The sequence below is a fragment of the Ranitomeya imitator genome, chromosome 3, assembly GCF_032444005.1.
Source record: "Ranitomeya imitator isolate aRanImi1 chromosome 3, aRanImi1.pri, whole genome shotgun sequence".
Lineage (NCBI taxonomy): Eukaryota > Metazoa > Chordata > Amphibia > Anura > Dendrobatidae > Ranitomeya > Ranitomeya imitator.
In genome coordinates this window covers 36,955,062-36,971,306 of record NC_091284.1, presented here as the reverse complement: position 1 = coordinate 36,971,306, position 16,245 = coordinate 36,955,062, and positions in this window count along the sequence as shown.

Here is a 16,245-nt window from a genome sequence, read left to right as displayed (position 1 = left end):
GTGTGGCTTCCCAGCAAGTCGGGGACTGCGCTTTTGTGGGGGGTTCTCTGCGGGTCTTCTTTTAGACCTTTTCTGCAGTTTTATCGCAGGGCAGGTGCAGGCACTGGTCAGCAGGGAGTGTGGGAGTGGAGTGGACTGTGGGACTATATAGACAAGTTCTTTCTCCAGTCACAAACTGCTGCTTGGGGCACTGTAATAGCGGTGGCTTGTACATAGAAGCGAGCAAAGGTAGAGAAAGTTTTTTGACTTGTTCAACCTTAGTGTAGTTTTTAGAAGGTTTCATGAGTATTTTCCAGGCTTGAATTAAAGCTTGAAAAATTGGTTTAGAAGATTGTGAAAGTGGGAATTAAGAAATTGAAAAACATCTCTCGAATAGACGTACGGCCGCTGTAAACAGATTCTAGGATGAATCACGCAGGTGAGATTGGTCGTTGAACCAATGCCAACTTTGGTTAAGTAGGGATGCAAGGTATTAAGCATAGATATTTGGTAAACCAAAACCTCTGTTACATTTATGTTTGTATAAAATGTCAACTGCCACTCTAGCCCTTTTCCCGTTCAAGTGAAGGAGTTGAACATGCCTTGAATGTTAAAAATAAGCCGAGGAGGAATAATTATTGGAAGGGTCCTAAATATGTAAAGGATTTTGGGTAGAATAAAGGATTTACCTGCCAATATTTAGAGATCTGAGTGTCCGAGATTAGAAAGGTCGACAGAGATAATTTTTATAATATTGTCTAGATTGGCATCAACAGTAGAGTGTAGCTTATTTTTATTAAAGATACCTAAATAGACAATTTTGTTCTCTTTCAGTGCAAAATTCATTGAAGATAGACATTCAGTATCTAGGCAAAGCTGGAGACATTCAGTGCATACAGAAGGGCAGCCTGATGACCAGTCATGAACAGAAATTCTTCAAAACGTTGTTAACATGTTTCATCTTGTGGAAAGTTAAAATGATAATTTGTGAGCATTAATTTATTTTATCTTCTCTGCCTCATGGTTACAGAAACTGCAGTAGGAGTCTGCTCCTCCAATGTCAGCTCTGGAGCTGCTCTGCCAGCAGACAAATGACATCAATGACCCCATTGTCTGGCTGTGCATAGTCCTCCGACTCGCTGTTCACTGTCTTTCTTGTATAAGTTACATCTTTCCGAATGTACTTGAGCTCTGGATATAGGTGGTCATATGCATATGAAGGACATGGCTTCCCAGTAAGTCGGGGACTGCGCCTTAGTGGGGGGTTTTCTGCGGGTCTTGTTTTAGACCTTTTCTGCAGTTTTATCGCAGGGCAGGCGCAGGCACTGGGCAGCAGGGAGTGTGGGAGTGGAGTGGACTGTGGGACTATGTAGACAAGTTCTCCAGTCACAAACTGCTGCTTGGGGCACTGTAATGGCGGTGGCTTGTACATAGAAGCGAGCAAAGGTAGAGGAAGTTTTTTGACTTGTTCAACCTTAGTGGAGTTTTTAGAAGGTTTCATGAGTATTTTCCAGGCTTGAATTAAAGCTTGAAAAATTGGTTTAGAAGATTATGAAAGTGGGAATTAAGAAATTGAAAAACATCTCTCAAATAAACCTATGGCCGCTGTAAACAGATTCTAGGATGAATCACGCAGGGTGAGATTGGTCGTTGAACCAATGCCAACTTTGGTTAAGTAGGGATGCAAGGTATTAAGCATAGATATTTGGTAAACCAAAACCTCTGTTACATTTACGTTTGTATAAAATGTCAACTGCCACTCTAGCCCTCTTCCCGTTCAAGTGAAGGAGTTGATCATGCCTTGAATGTTAAAAATAAGCCGAGGAGAAATAATTATTGGAAGGGTCCTAAATATATAAAGGATTTACCTGCCAATATTTAGAGATCTGAGTGTCCGAGATTAGAAAGGTCGACAGAGATAATTTTTATAATATTGTCTAGATTGGCATCAACAGTAGAGTGTAGCTTATTTGTATTAAAGATGCCTAAATAGACAATTTCGTTCTATTTCAGTGCAAAATTCATTGAAGATAGACATTCAGTATCTAGGCAAAGCTGGAGACATTCAGTGCATACAGAAGGGCAGCCTGATGACCAGTCATGAACAGAAATTCTTTAAAGCGGTGTTGATATGTTTCATTTTGTGGAAAAATGAAATGATGATTTGTGAGCATTAATTTGTTTTATCTTCTCTGCCTCATGGTTACAGAAACTGCAGTAAGAGTCTGCTCCTCCAATGTCAGCTCTGGAGCTGCTCTGCCAGGAGACAAATGACATCAATGACCCCATTGTCTGGCTGTGCATAGTCCTCCGACTCTCTGTTCACTGTCCTTCTTGTATAAGTTACATCTTTCTGAATGTACTTGAGCTCTGGATATAGGTGGTCATATGCATATGAAGGACGTTGCTTCCAAGTAAGTTGGGGACTGCCTTAGTGGGGGGTTTTCTGCGGGTCTTGTTTTAGACATTTTCTGCAGTTTTATCGCAGGGCAGGCGCAGGCGCAGGCACTGGGCAGCAGGGAGTGTGGGAGTGGAGTGGACTGTGAGACTCTGTAGACAAGTTCTCCAGTCACAAACTGCTGACTGGGGCACTGTAATGGCGGTGGCTTGTACATAGATGCAATCAAAGGTAGAGGAAGTTTTTTGACTTGTTCAACCTTAGTGGAGTTTTTAGAAGGTTTAATGAGTATTTTCCAGGCTTGAATTAAAGCTTGAAAAATTGGTTTAGAAGATTGTGAACGTATGAATTAAGAAATTGAAAAGCATCTCTCGAATAAACCTATGGCCGCTGTAAACAGATTCTAGGATGAATCACGCAAGATGAGATTGGTCATTGAACCAATGCCAACTTTGGTTAAGCAGGGATGCAAGGTATTAAGCATAGATATTTGGTAAACCAAAACCTCCGTTACATTTACGTTTGTATAAAATGTCAACTGCCACTCTAGCCCTTTTCCCGTTCAAGTGAAGGAGTTGATCATGCCTTGAATGTTAAAAATAAGCCGAGCAGGAATAATTATTGGAAGGGTCCTAAATATGTAAAGGATTTTGGGTAAAATAAAGGATTTACCTGCCAATATTTAGAGATCTGAGTGTCAGAGATTAGAAAGGTTGACGAGATAATTTTTATAATATTGTCTAGATTGGCATCAAGAGTAGAGTGTAGCTTATTTGTATTAAAGATGCCTAGATAGACAATTTCATTCTCTTCCCGTGCAAAATTCGTTGAAGATAGACATTCAGTATCTAGGCAAAGCTGGAGACATTCAGTGCATACAGAAGGGCAGCCTGATGACCAGTCATGAAAAGAAATTCTTCAAAGCGTTGTTAATATGTTTCATTTTGTGGAAAGTTAAAATGATAATCTGTGAGCATTAATTTCTTCTTTTATCTCCTCTGCCTCCTCCAATGTCAGCCTCTGGAGCTGCTCTGCCAGGAGACAAATGACATCAATGACCCCATTGTCTGGCTGTGCATAGTCCTCCGACTTGCTGTTCACTGTCTTTCTTGTATAAGTTACATCTTTCCGAATGTACTTGAGCTGTGGATATAGATGGTCATATGCATATGAAGGACATTGCTTCCCAATAAGTCGGGGACTGCGTCTTAGTGGGGGGTTTTCTGCGGGTCTTGTTTTAGACCTTTTCTGCAGTTTTATCGCAGGCGCAGGCACTGGGCAGCAGGGAGTGTGGGAGTGGAGTGGACTGTGAGACTCTGTAGACAAGTTCTCCAGTCACAAACTGCTGACTGGGGCACTGTAATGGCGGTGGCTTGTACATAGAAGCGAGCAAAGGTAGAGGAAGTTTTTTGACTTGTTCAACCTTAGTGGAGTTTTTAAAAGGTTTAATGAGTATTTTCCAGTCTTAAATTAAAGCTTGAAAAATTGGGTTAGAAAATTCTGGGAGTGGGAGTTAAGAAATTGAAAAACATCTCTCGAATAGACCTATGGCCGCTGTAAACAGATTCTATTTTTCAGTAAATATATTTATTGAAATTTTAAACAGGAAAAACAATAAAATGAATCATTACAATGTCCAGAACTATACATTACGCCTCTGAGCACACAGCACAAGTGTAGTTGAACAAGGACTCTGGCACATAAAGGGTACATGCTTCTCATCTTGAGAATCACCTCGGGACATGGATACAGGATACAAAACCTGTGAGAAAAGCAATTGTAGAGATAGGAGAAAAAGAAAGAAAGAGAAGAAGAGAGAGGAAAAAAAAAAGGGTGGGGTGGGGGAATGGGGAAGAAGGGGGGATTAAGGGAGACCCAGCAATGTATACGCCCACGTATTGAGAATTATGAGTATGTACGCAGCCAAGTCAGGAACCCTGTGCTTTCCTTGAAGGATTGCCAGAGGAACCAGGTGCGTCCCTGGACATATGCAGCATCACCATCACCCGCCACCAGCGACTCTAGACGATGTAATCTATCCATTTCAGCTATCCATTCCTCCGTGGAGGGGACCTTAGTGGACCTCCAATGTCGGGGAATAACTGCCCTAGCAGCTATGAGGCAAAATCTCAGGATCCCCTTTTTAACGGAAGCTATCGAACTGGGTATCAGGGACAGTAGTGCCATTTGGGGGAGGGCTCGTGGCGGACCCCAGTCATCAAATGAAAGGCATCGAAGACTGAGTTCCAGAAGGGTTGCAGGGGACCACAGGACCACCAAACATGAAGCACAGAGCCCGTGGCGGAGCCACATCTCCAGCAGGCGTCCGAGATCTCCGGGTTAATCCTGTGGAGAAGGACGGGACACCTATACCAGCGTGTCAGTAATTTATAATTCCTCTCCTGCGCCTGACTGGACATCGTCATCTTATGTGCAAGAGTGAAGATTTTTAGACTATCCGCCTCAGAAAAGGTGATCCCCAGGTCCCTCTCCCAAGCCTCCATAAATCCAAGCGTAGTAGGGGGAAGTGAATTCAAGACCAGGCCATAGAGCACCGAAACCACGTGGGAGGGACCCTCGGTAGGGAGCATCAGGGACTCAAATGATGTCAGCGCCCCCATCGGCACACTGGAAAGAAAGCTCCGCAATTGCAGAAACTCCAGCCAGGACAGCGGTGTCGTAAGATCAGAACCTCGTAACCCCCGCATGCCGGAGAGCCCCGCAAGCTTATCCTTCACCTGACCCAGTCCCACCCCGTCAAGTCGTGACCAACACAGATACGTAGATCTATTCATTGCTGGGGGAAAGGCCGGATTGTCAAAAAGGGGACTCAGTCTGCTCAATCGGGAGGTCAGGCGTAATTTCACATAGGATCTATCCCAGAACCTCAAAACAATCTGTGTGAGTGGAGCAAAACTCGACACAGGTGGGCGTCCGGTCCCCCCCAGCCAAGGCAGCCAGTACAAAGAAGAGGGCGATAAAAGTTTCTCCAGGAGCACCCACTGTTTATGAGCATCACCGAACCTCCAGTCGACAATCCTAGAGAGCAAGACTGCCTGATAATAACGTTTAAAATCAGGAAGGCCTACCCCCCCTTTAGTCTTGGGTCTCACTAACACTGAGAACCGAGTCCGCGGCTTCTTAGTTCCCCAAATAAAGCTATTGATAGCTGACTGCAGGCGCCTGAAAAAGCAATCCGGAACCTGCACTGGAGCAGTCTGAAAAAGATAGAGGAATCGGGGTAAAATATCCATTTTGACCACTCCCACCCGTCCGAACCAAGATAGCTGAGGTCTGCCATACCGTTTAAGGTCCGAGATAGTTTTCTGCAGGAGCGGGACGTAGTTCAGAGCATATGTTGCGCTAATGTCAGCAGGTATTAAGACTCCTAAATATTTTAAGGCATCGGTCTTCCACTTAAAAGAGAAGGACGCCTGAAGCTGAGAGACTAGATCATCAGGCAGGGAGATATTGAGCGCCTCCGTCTTGGAGTAGTTGACTTTAAAGTTTGAAACCTCCCCGAACCTATGGAACTCTCGGAGGAGTACAGGAAAAGCCACGGTCGGGTTGGTAATGTACAGCAATAAATCATCCGCATACAGGGATATCTTAAACTCATGTTGGCCAATCCGCAGACCCTCAATATCAGGAGTCTTCCGTAATGCCACTGCCAGATGCTCCATCGCAAGGATATAAAGTAAGGGGGAAAGGGGACAACCCTGACGGGTCCCGTTTCTTATGTCAATGGGCGGGGAAAGGGTACCGTTCACTCTAAGACGGGCCGTAGGCCTATGATACAGAGCAAAAATCCTCTCCAACATGTTAGGTCCCACTCCCAGTTGCTTCAGGGAGGCACGTAGAAAGGTCCAGCCTAGGCGATCAAACGCCTTCTCAGCGTCAATAGATAATAAACATGCTGGTACCTTTCCTGTGCGCATGTACGAGGTCAGAAGCAACGTCTTCACCGTGTTATCCTTGGCTTCCCTGTGCGGCACAAAGCCCACCTGATCACTATGGATGGACCCAGGGAGAATAGGGTTCAGTCTACCAGCTAACACTTTCGCGAACACCTTCACATCCACATTAATGAGGGATATGGGCCTGTAGCTTGCACACAATAGGGGATCTTTTCCCGGTTTAGGAATCACGGTGATTGTGGCCATCAGCGTTTGGGGGGCAAAGGGGCAGCTGGCCGAGATGGAGTTAAACAGTTTGGTCATGAAGGGGACCAGGGAATTCGCATATAACTTATAGAAGGCGGCGGAGAATCCGTCAGGACCAGGGCTTTTACCATTAGCCAAAGATTTTATCGTGTCTAAAACCTCCTGTTCCGAGAGAGGACTCTCCAGGGCCTCAGACTCCTCCACCGACATAGGCGGGAGCTCAGTGTCCCGGATGTAGTCGTCCACCCGTGCTTGAAACTCGGAAGGGGACATATCAGACAGCGGGCCACTTAAATTGTAGAGAGAGTCGTAATATGCTCTGAATGAGTCCACAATCTCCTCAGGAAAATGGACCAGTTCACCCGTAGCAGACCTCATGGTAGGGATATAAGTGGTGGGAGCACGGGGGTGCAAAAACCTCGCTAGAGCTCTCCCGGGTTTATCTGAGTACTTATACAGAAATTTATGAAAGCGGTCCCTCTGTCGTGCTAACGTTGTGTCCAACAAGGCACTCAACTCACAGCGTGCCCGGAGGAGATCAGCCAGCACCCCAGCATCTCTAGTCCGTTTATGATCCAACTCCAGAGTTTGGATACGAGTCAACAAACCCACAATGTTAGTCTCCCTCTCTCTCTTCAGTCGGGCCCCCTGTTGTATAAATACTTCCCGTATTACTCCCTTCAGAGACTCCCATTGGTATGGGATGGCCGTGGGGTCATGCTTGTGAAAATCTAGAAAGTCTGAGATTGCTGTTCGCACGGCCGCCTGACATGTTAGATCTCCAAGGAGACCAGGGTTTAAGGACCAGGTCCATTCTCTCGGAGAAAGGCTCGGCAGCCGAAGGGAGAGCAAAACTGGGGCATGGTCTGACCACAACATCGTGTCAATGTCAGACTTTGGGTCAAGAGACAGGAGCCCGTGGCTGATCAAAAAATAATCCAATCTACTATAGGAATTATGTACTGTGGAGAAGTAGGTATAATCTCGGGTAGTGGGGTGTAGTAACCTCCAAACATCCACCAACCTTGAGTCCGTCAGGGCCCGCCGCAGTCTCTCCAGCTGTGAGAGGGACACCGCTGACCTGCCCGAAGAGGAATCCACAGCGCGGTCCAACACCATATTGAAGTCCCCTCCCATAATCACATAGCCTTCCGCAAAGGCCGAGAGGTCCCGTAGGTACTTTCTGCACGCTCGGACCTGGTCTTGATTGGGGAGATAAATGTTAGCTATAGTGAACAAATCATGGGCAATTTTGAGCTTTAAAAACACATATCGACTGTAAACAGATTCTATGATGAACCACGCAGGGTGAGATTGGTCGTTGAACCAATGCCAGCTTTGGTTAAGCAGGGATTCAAGGTATTAAGCATAGATATTTGGTAAACCAAAACCTCCGTTACATTTAAGTTTGTACAAAATGCCAACTGCCGCTCTAGCCCTTTTCCCGTTCAAGTGAAGGAGTTGATTATGCCTTGAATGTTAAAAATAAGCCGAGGAGGAATAATTATTGGAAGGGTCCTAAATATGTAAAGGATTTGGGGGAAAATAAAGGATTTAACTGCCAATATTTAGAGATCTGAGTGTCCGAGATTAGAAAGGTCGACAGAGATAATTTTTATAATATTGTCTAGATTGGCATCAATAGTAGAGTGTAGCTTATTTGTATTAAAGATGCCTAGATAGACAATTTCGTTCTCTTCCAGTGCAAAATTCGTTGAAGATAGACATTCAGTATCTCGGCAAAGCTGGAGACATTCAGTGCATACAGAAGGGCAGCCTGATGACCAGTCATGAACAGAAATTTTTCAAAGCGTTGTTAATATGTTTCATTTTGTGGAAAAATGAAATGATAATTTGTGAGCATTAATTTCTTCTTTTATCTTCTCTGCCTCGTGGTTACAGAAACTGCAGTAGGAGTCTGCTCCTCCAATGTCAGCTCTGGAGCTGCTCTGCCAGCAGACAAATGACATCAATGACCACAATGGCTGGCTGTGCATAGTCCTCCGACTCGCTGTTCACTGTCCTTCTTGTATAAGTTACATCTTTACGAATATACTTTAGCTCTGGATATAGGTGATCATATAGATATGAAGGACGTGGCTTCCCAGCAAGTTGGGAACTGCGCCTCAGTGGGGGTTTTTCTGCGGGTCTTGTTTTAGACCTTTTCTGCAGTTTTATCGCAGGGCAGGCGCAGACACTGGGCAGCATTGAGTGTGGGAGTGGAGTGGACTGTGGGACTATATAGACAAGTTCTCTTTCCAGTCACAAACTGCTGCCTGGGGCACTGTAATGGCGGTGGCTTGTACATAGAAGCGAACAAAGGTAAAGGAAATTTTTTCACTTGTTCAACCTTAGTGGAATTTTTAGAAGGTTTCATGAGTATTTTCCAGGCTTGAATTAAAGCTTGAAAAATTGGGTTAGAAGATTCTTTTTGCGGAGTGGGAATGAATAAATTGAAAAACATCTCTCGAATAGACCTATGGCCGCTGTAAACAGAATCTAGGATGAATCACGCAGGGTGAGATTGGTCTTTGAACCAATGCCAACTTTGGTTATGCAGGGATGCAAGGTATTAAGCATAGATATTTGGTAAACCAAAACATCCGTTATATTTACGTTTGTACAAAATGTCAGCTACCACTCCAGCCCTTTTCCCGTTCAAGTGAAGGAGTTGATCATGCCTTGAATGTTAAAAATAAGCCGAGGAGGAATAATTTTTGCAAGGGTCCTAAATATGTAAAGGATTTTGGGTAGAATAAAGGATTTACCTGCCAATATTTAGAGATCTGAGTGTCAGAGATTAGAAAGGTTGACAAGAGATAATTTTTATAATATTGTCTAGATTGGCATCAACAGTAGAGTGTAGCTTATTTGTAATAGATACCTAAATAGACAATTTTGTTCTCTTTCAGTGCAAAATTCATTGAAGATAGACATTCAGTATCTAGGCAAAGCTGGAGACATTCAGTGCATACAGAAGGGCAGCCTGATGACCAGTCATGAACAGAAATTCTTCAAAGCGTTGTTAATATGTTTCATTTTGTGGAAAGTTAAAATGATAATTTGTGAGCATTAATTTCTTCTTTTATCTCCTCTGCCTCATGGTTACAGAAACTGCAGTAGGAGTCTGCTCCTCCAATGTCGGCTCTGGATCTGCTCTGCCAGCAGACAAATGACATCAATGACCCAATTGTCTAGATGTGCATAGTCCTCCGACTCTCTGTTCACTGTCCTTGTATACGTTACATCTTTCCGAATGTACTTGAGCTGTGGATATAGGTGGTCATATGCATATGAAGGACATGGCTTCCCAGTAAGTCGGGGACTGCGCCTTAGTGGGGGGTTTTCTGCGGGTCTTGTTTTAGACCTTTTGTGCAGTTTTATCGCAGGGCAGGCGCAGGCACTGGGCAGCAGGGAGTGTGGGAGTGGAGTGTACTGTGGGACTATGTAGACAAGTTCTCCAGTCACAAACTGCTGCTTGGGGCACTGTAATAGCAGTGGCTTGTACATAGAAGCGAGCAAAGGTAGAGGAAGTTTTTTGACTTGTTCAACCTTAGTGGAGTTTTTAGAAGGTTTAATGAGTGTTTTCCAGGCTTGAATTAAAGCTTGAAAAATTGGGTTAGAAAATTCTGGGAGTGGGAGTTAAGAAATTGAAAAGCATCTCTCGAATAGACCTATGGCCGCTGTAAACAGATTCTATGATGAGCCACGCAGGGTGAGATTGGTCGTTGAACCAATGCCAGCTTTGGTTAAGCAGGGATGCATGGTATTAAGCATATATATTTGGTAAACTAAAACCTCCATTACATTTCAGTTTGTACAAAATGTCAACTGCCACTCTAGCCCTTTTCCCGTTCAAGTGAAGGAATTGATTATGCCTTGAATGTTAAAAATAAGCCGAGGAGGAATAATTATTGGAAGGGTCCTAAATATGTAAAGGATTTTGGGGAAAATAAAGGATTTAACTGCCAATATTTAGAGATCTGAGTGTCCGAGATTAGAAAGGTCAACAGAGATAATTTTTATAATATTGTCTAGATTGGCATCAATAGTAAAGTGTAGCTTATTTGTAATAAAGATGCCTAGATAGACAATTTTGTTGTCTTCCAGTGCAAAATTCGTTTGCTCCCTCAAGTCACTAATCTTTTTAACGGCTCTTTTTGGGTATGCTAATTTTTTCCATGCTTCTAAAACTGGTTGAAAAATAGGATGAAGAGTTGTTAGTTTTTTCTTAAGAAGAAGGGAGTCTAGAATTAAACCGTTTGGCGATTTGTTGTTATTAAAAAATAATGAGTTCATACCAGGCCAGAATTTCAGGGTGTGGCCACCAATGTAAATGATTTTTAATCAAAAAGGCATAATAATATGTGGATATATTTGGGAGGCCTGCCCCTCCTAAGATTTTACTTCTATAAAGAAAATTAATTGCGATTCTAGCTCTTTTACCTCCCCATATGAAAAAATTACAACGTGATTGTATACTTGTCAATAAAGAGGGAGAAATCTTTAAGGGAAGGGATCTAAAGACATATAGTATCTTTGGCAATATGTAGGATTTAAAAGTCATTATTTTACCCCACCAAGAGAGTCCCCCTGTCACCATAAATATTGAGGTCCAGAGTAATTGATTTTAAAAGCGAATCAATATTGATTTGAATCCAAGAGTTTATATTTCTGCCAAATTTTAGACCTAAGTATGTTAAAGTGTCTTCAGACCAGCGCCATGTTGTTAATTTCTTAATATAATCGATTTGATTATCCTCTAAATTAAATGGCAACATGTTGGATTTGGAATCATTAATTCTAAAGTAAGACACCTTTGAAAAGACCTGAAGTAAGGACTGAATTTTAAGAATGGAATCATGGGGACTAGAAACTGATAAGATGATGTCATCAGCAAAAAGCCCGATTTTGTATTCCCGTTTATCAATTTTAATGCCCATAATGTCAGAATCTTCTCTTAATTGTGCTAAGGGATCTATGGCCAAAACAAACAGGAGGATAGTGGACACCCCTGCTAAGGGATCTATGGCCAAAACAAAGAGGAGGATAGTGGACACCCCTGCCTGGTACCATTGGACATCATAAAGGAGTTTGACAAATGTCTTTTTTCGGCCTTACTAACTATGTTACTATGTTTACATATACCCTGGCATTAGGGCTGGAATACAGTGCCATAATGTTAGTTAGATATTGAGAGTGAAAAGCGAATTTGAGAAGTGTAGCCTCCAAATAGACCCAATTCAGGCGATCGAATGGCTTTTGTGCATCAAGCGAGATTGTTGCAGAATCGATTTTTTTTAATTAATCGATTTAATCAGATTAACAAGTCTCCTTGTCCATCTGTCGACTGTTTATTCTGTATAAAGCCTGATCGTTCGAAATTAGTTTGGGAAGAAATTGGCTCAATCTGTTAGCTATGATTTTTGCATATATTTTCAGAATCGAGTTAATAAGGGAGATGGGTCTATAATTGGTGACTTTATTGGGATCAGAATTGGTTTTAGGAATCAGAACTATGGTGGCTTCAGTCATCTCATTAGGAAAGCGACCCAAGTTGGAAGCGATATTAAATACTTTTGTAAGGTGGGGGGCCAGGAGGTCTCCAAATGTTTTATAATAATCGTTACTAAATCCGTCTGGGCCCGGGGCTTTATGAGACTTTAAGTGTTTGATAATTTCCAAAGTTTCCTCCATATTAAAAGGTGAAGAGAGATAATCCAAGTCATCTTTTTTAATTTTGGGGAGTTTCATAGAAGAAAGGAAGGAATTTATATCTGCTTTAGTTGGGTTATATTGAGATGGATCTCTATTGATGTTGTATAGGTCTTGGAAATATTTAGCAAAAGCGTTAGCTATATCTTGGGGGTGAGAAACCGAGATGTCATTATGATTTGTAATTCTATCTATCCTGTTTTTCATTCTATGGTTTTTTGTTCTATTATTCATATATTTTGTGGGACGATTTAAATCAGAATATTGTTTACACTTAGATGCTTTTAAAACGGCATCATAAGATGAGAAGATAGCAGCTCTTAGCTCCATTCTCAGTCTGGAAATCTCTGAGTGGTCGTGCAAGGAGATGTTCTCGAGCTCTGGAAAGATTCTTTACTCCTGATTAAATTTTGGAGTTCACAGATCTATTTCCTGATAAGTTTCTTTAACCTAGAAGAGATTTGGATTAAAATCCCCCTCAGGACCGCCTTGTGAGCGTTCCAGTATGAGAACGGATCAGAAAGATCGCTTTCATTTTCCTTAAAATAATTTTTCATAGCCAATGAGATTTCACTTTTGAGGGATGGATTATTAAATAGTGAGGCGTTATTTTTCCAAAGGTTTTGGAAATTGGAAGGGGTTCCTTCTTCAAATTCTCCTACAACTGGTGCATGATCCGAGACACTTTTAGAAAGTATGGAAACAGAGGAAAATCTGGTAAGGGTGAAAATATCCATCAAGATCAAATCTATCCTAGAGGCTGATTGGTGGGTGTCTGAAAAATGGCTATATTCCCTAGAAGTGGAGTTCAAGCAACGAAAAATGTCGAAAAGCTCCCTCCCAAAGATCCAACCATTAAGAGTTTCCGATTTATTCCTGGTCAAGGTAGAAGAATCAATAGAGGCATCAGGGACCATATTAAAGTCACCAGCGATTAAAAGAGAGAATTTTTTTACTTTATCTATTTTTTTAATGAGTTTGTTAAGGAATTTAATTTGACCTCTATTTGGAACGTAAGTATTAACAATAGTATAGGTAAAGTTATTGAGTTTGCATACTAAGATGTGAAAATGTCCTTTGTCGTCTTTAATCTCCTCTAGTAGTTCAAAACAAATGGAATTTTTAATCATGGTAAGTACCCCTGCTTTTTTGGGGGGACCCGAAGACTCAAAAGAATTAGGATAATTTTTTCCGGAGAAAGTGGGGTGGTTATTAGCCTTGAATTTAGTCTTTATGTCAGAGTGGGATTTTTTAATATCATTACGAATCGCAAAACGCTTTCTGGGTATATTAAGCCCTATGTCGCCAATTTAATCTTCATTATACAGAAGTTTGCCTAGCAATGTGGTCCTAATGGAAAAAAACACCAAATATGAAGCGGAAATTAGACAAGTAATCACCGTCAAAGAATTTCTAAAGAAAAAACAATAACTAAGCGGGTTATCGCCGAAGAAATACCTAAAAAAGCAAAACATACAATAACTATTAAAGGTATAACAGTAATAAATGTAATATAAACGAGATCCTTCAGGAGGACTCTTCCTCAGAAGAATCCACTTCGCTAGAAGGGGGGAAACAGTGTAGGAAAAAATAGGCTCCGTAGAGACACCTTCACAGTAATAATCATAATAGAAACTTGGTTAAAATGTAAATAGATCGAGAACATTTTTCTGATGTTCAACCAAGACACTAACGGAGGGTCAACCTTAAAGATTATACAAGTCAAGTAGCGTTATTGGAATCAGGAGTAAATTTACGAAGATGGACTTTAACCCCTTTCTGCCAGCTGACGGAATAGTACATCAGCTGGCAGAACCCCCGCTTTGAGGTGGGCTCCAGCGGTGAGCCCACCTCAAAGCCGCGACATGTCAGCTGCTTTGTACAGCTGACATAGGCGCGAGCGGATTCGCGATCCGCCTGCGCCCATTAACTAGTTAAATGCCGCTGTCAAACCACGTAGTATATTGCCCAGTGACATAGCATATTGCCCAGTGACGTAGCATATTGCCCAGTGACGTAGCATATTGCCCAGTGACGTAGCATATTGCCCAGTGACGTAGTATATTGGCCAGCCACGTAGTATATTGGCCAGCCACGTAGTATATTGGCCAGCCACGTAGTATATTGGCCAGCCACGTAGTATATTGCCCAGCCACGTAGTATATTGCCGAGCGACATAGTATATTGCCTGTTGTGAATTCAGCTTTTGAGCTCCCTCCGGTGGTTGTAGAGGGTAATGCAGTTGTGTCTGGATTGCAGAAGTGGACATGTGTATCTACTAATTGCAGGACTGACTGGGGTATATAGCTTTGCAGGATCCTTTAGTCAGTGCCAGTTGTCCATTGTTCTGGAAGGATTCACTTCCCTGCTGGTCTCTCCAGTTTGCTGTGCTTTTCTACAAAGATAAGTCCTGGTTTGGTTTTTGCTGTCCACCTGCAGTGGACTTTATAGTTCTGTGCATTTTCATGTTTTTGTTTTGTCCAGCTTAGTCTGTGAAGGATTTTTTGCAGCCTATATATTAATCTGGAGATGCAGATATACCCCCCATGTCTTTAGTCAGATATGGTGATCCGTATTTTCTGCGGTGGATATTTTCTAGTGTTTTTATACTGACCGTATAGTACTCTGTTCTATTCTTCCTTTTTAGCTAGTATGGCCTCATATGCTAAATTCTGATTTCATATCTGCGTATGTTCTTTCCCTCTCCTCTCACAGTCAATATTTGTGGGGGGCTGTCTATCCTTTGGGGATTTTCTCTGAGGCAAGATAGGTTTCCTGTTTCTGTCTTTAGGGGTAGTTAGATCTTAGGCTGTGCCGAGGGGTCTAGGGAGTGTTAGGTACCCCCCATGGCTGCTTCTAGTTGCGCTGCTAGGTTCAGGGTTTGCGGTCAGTACAGGGACCACCTTCTCCAGAGTCCGTCTCATGCTGCTCCTAGGCCACCAGATCATAACAGTACAACTGGCCCACAATGAGTTAATTGCATCTCAGAAGAAGGGCGGGAAGCTTTTGAGCCATTTTTTTTTCCTTATCCTGTTTGGTATTTTCCTCCCTCTTTACCTCTGGGTGGTTACGGAGTCTAGTATTAACATGAATGTTCAGGAGTTAGTTTCTCGGGTGGATCAGCTTGCTGCTAGGGTACAGGGTATTTCAGATTTCATTGTTCAAACTCCTGCCTTAGAACCTAAGATTCCCACTCCTGATTTATTCTTTGGTGACAGATCCAAATTTTTGAGTTTCAAAAATAACTGTAAACTGTTTTTTGCATTAAGACCTCGGTCTTCTGGTGATCCAATTCAGCAGGTTAAAATCATCATATCTCTGCTGCGTGGTGACCCACAGGATTGGTCATTTTCCCTGGAATCTGGCAATCCTGCTTTGCTTAATGTTGATTCGTTCTTTCAGGCATTGGGGTTGTTGTATGATGAGCCTAATTCTGTGGATCAGGCTGCAAAAATCTTGTTAGCCCTGTGTCAAGGTCAAGAAGCGGCAGAATTGTATTGCCAGAAATTTAGAAAATGGTCTGTATTGACTAAATGGAATGAGGATGCCTTGGTGGCAATTTTCAGAAAGGGTCTTTCTGAATCCGTTAAAGATGTTATGGTGGGGTTCCCCACACCTGCTGGTCTGAGTGATTCTATGTCTCTGGCCATTCAGATTGATCGGCGCTTGCGCGAGCGCAAAGTTGTGCACACTGTGGCGTTGCCCTCTGAGCGGAGCCCTGAGCCTATGCAGTGTGATAGGATTTTGTCTAGAACTGAACGTCAAACATTCAGGCGTCAGAATAGGTTGTGTTTTTACTACGGCGATTCTGCTAATGTTATTTCTGATTGCCCTAAGCGTACTAAGAGAATCGCTAGTTCTGTTGCCATCAGTACTATACAACCTAAATTTCTGTTATCTGTGACCTTGATTTGCTCATTATCATCATTTTCTGTCATGGCATTTGTGGATTCAGGCGCCGCTCTGAACTTAATGGACTTAGAATTTGCC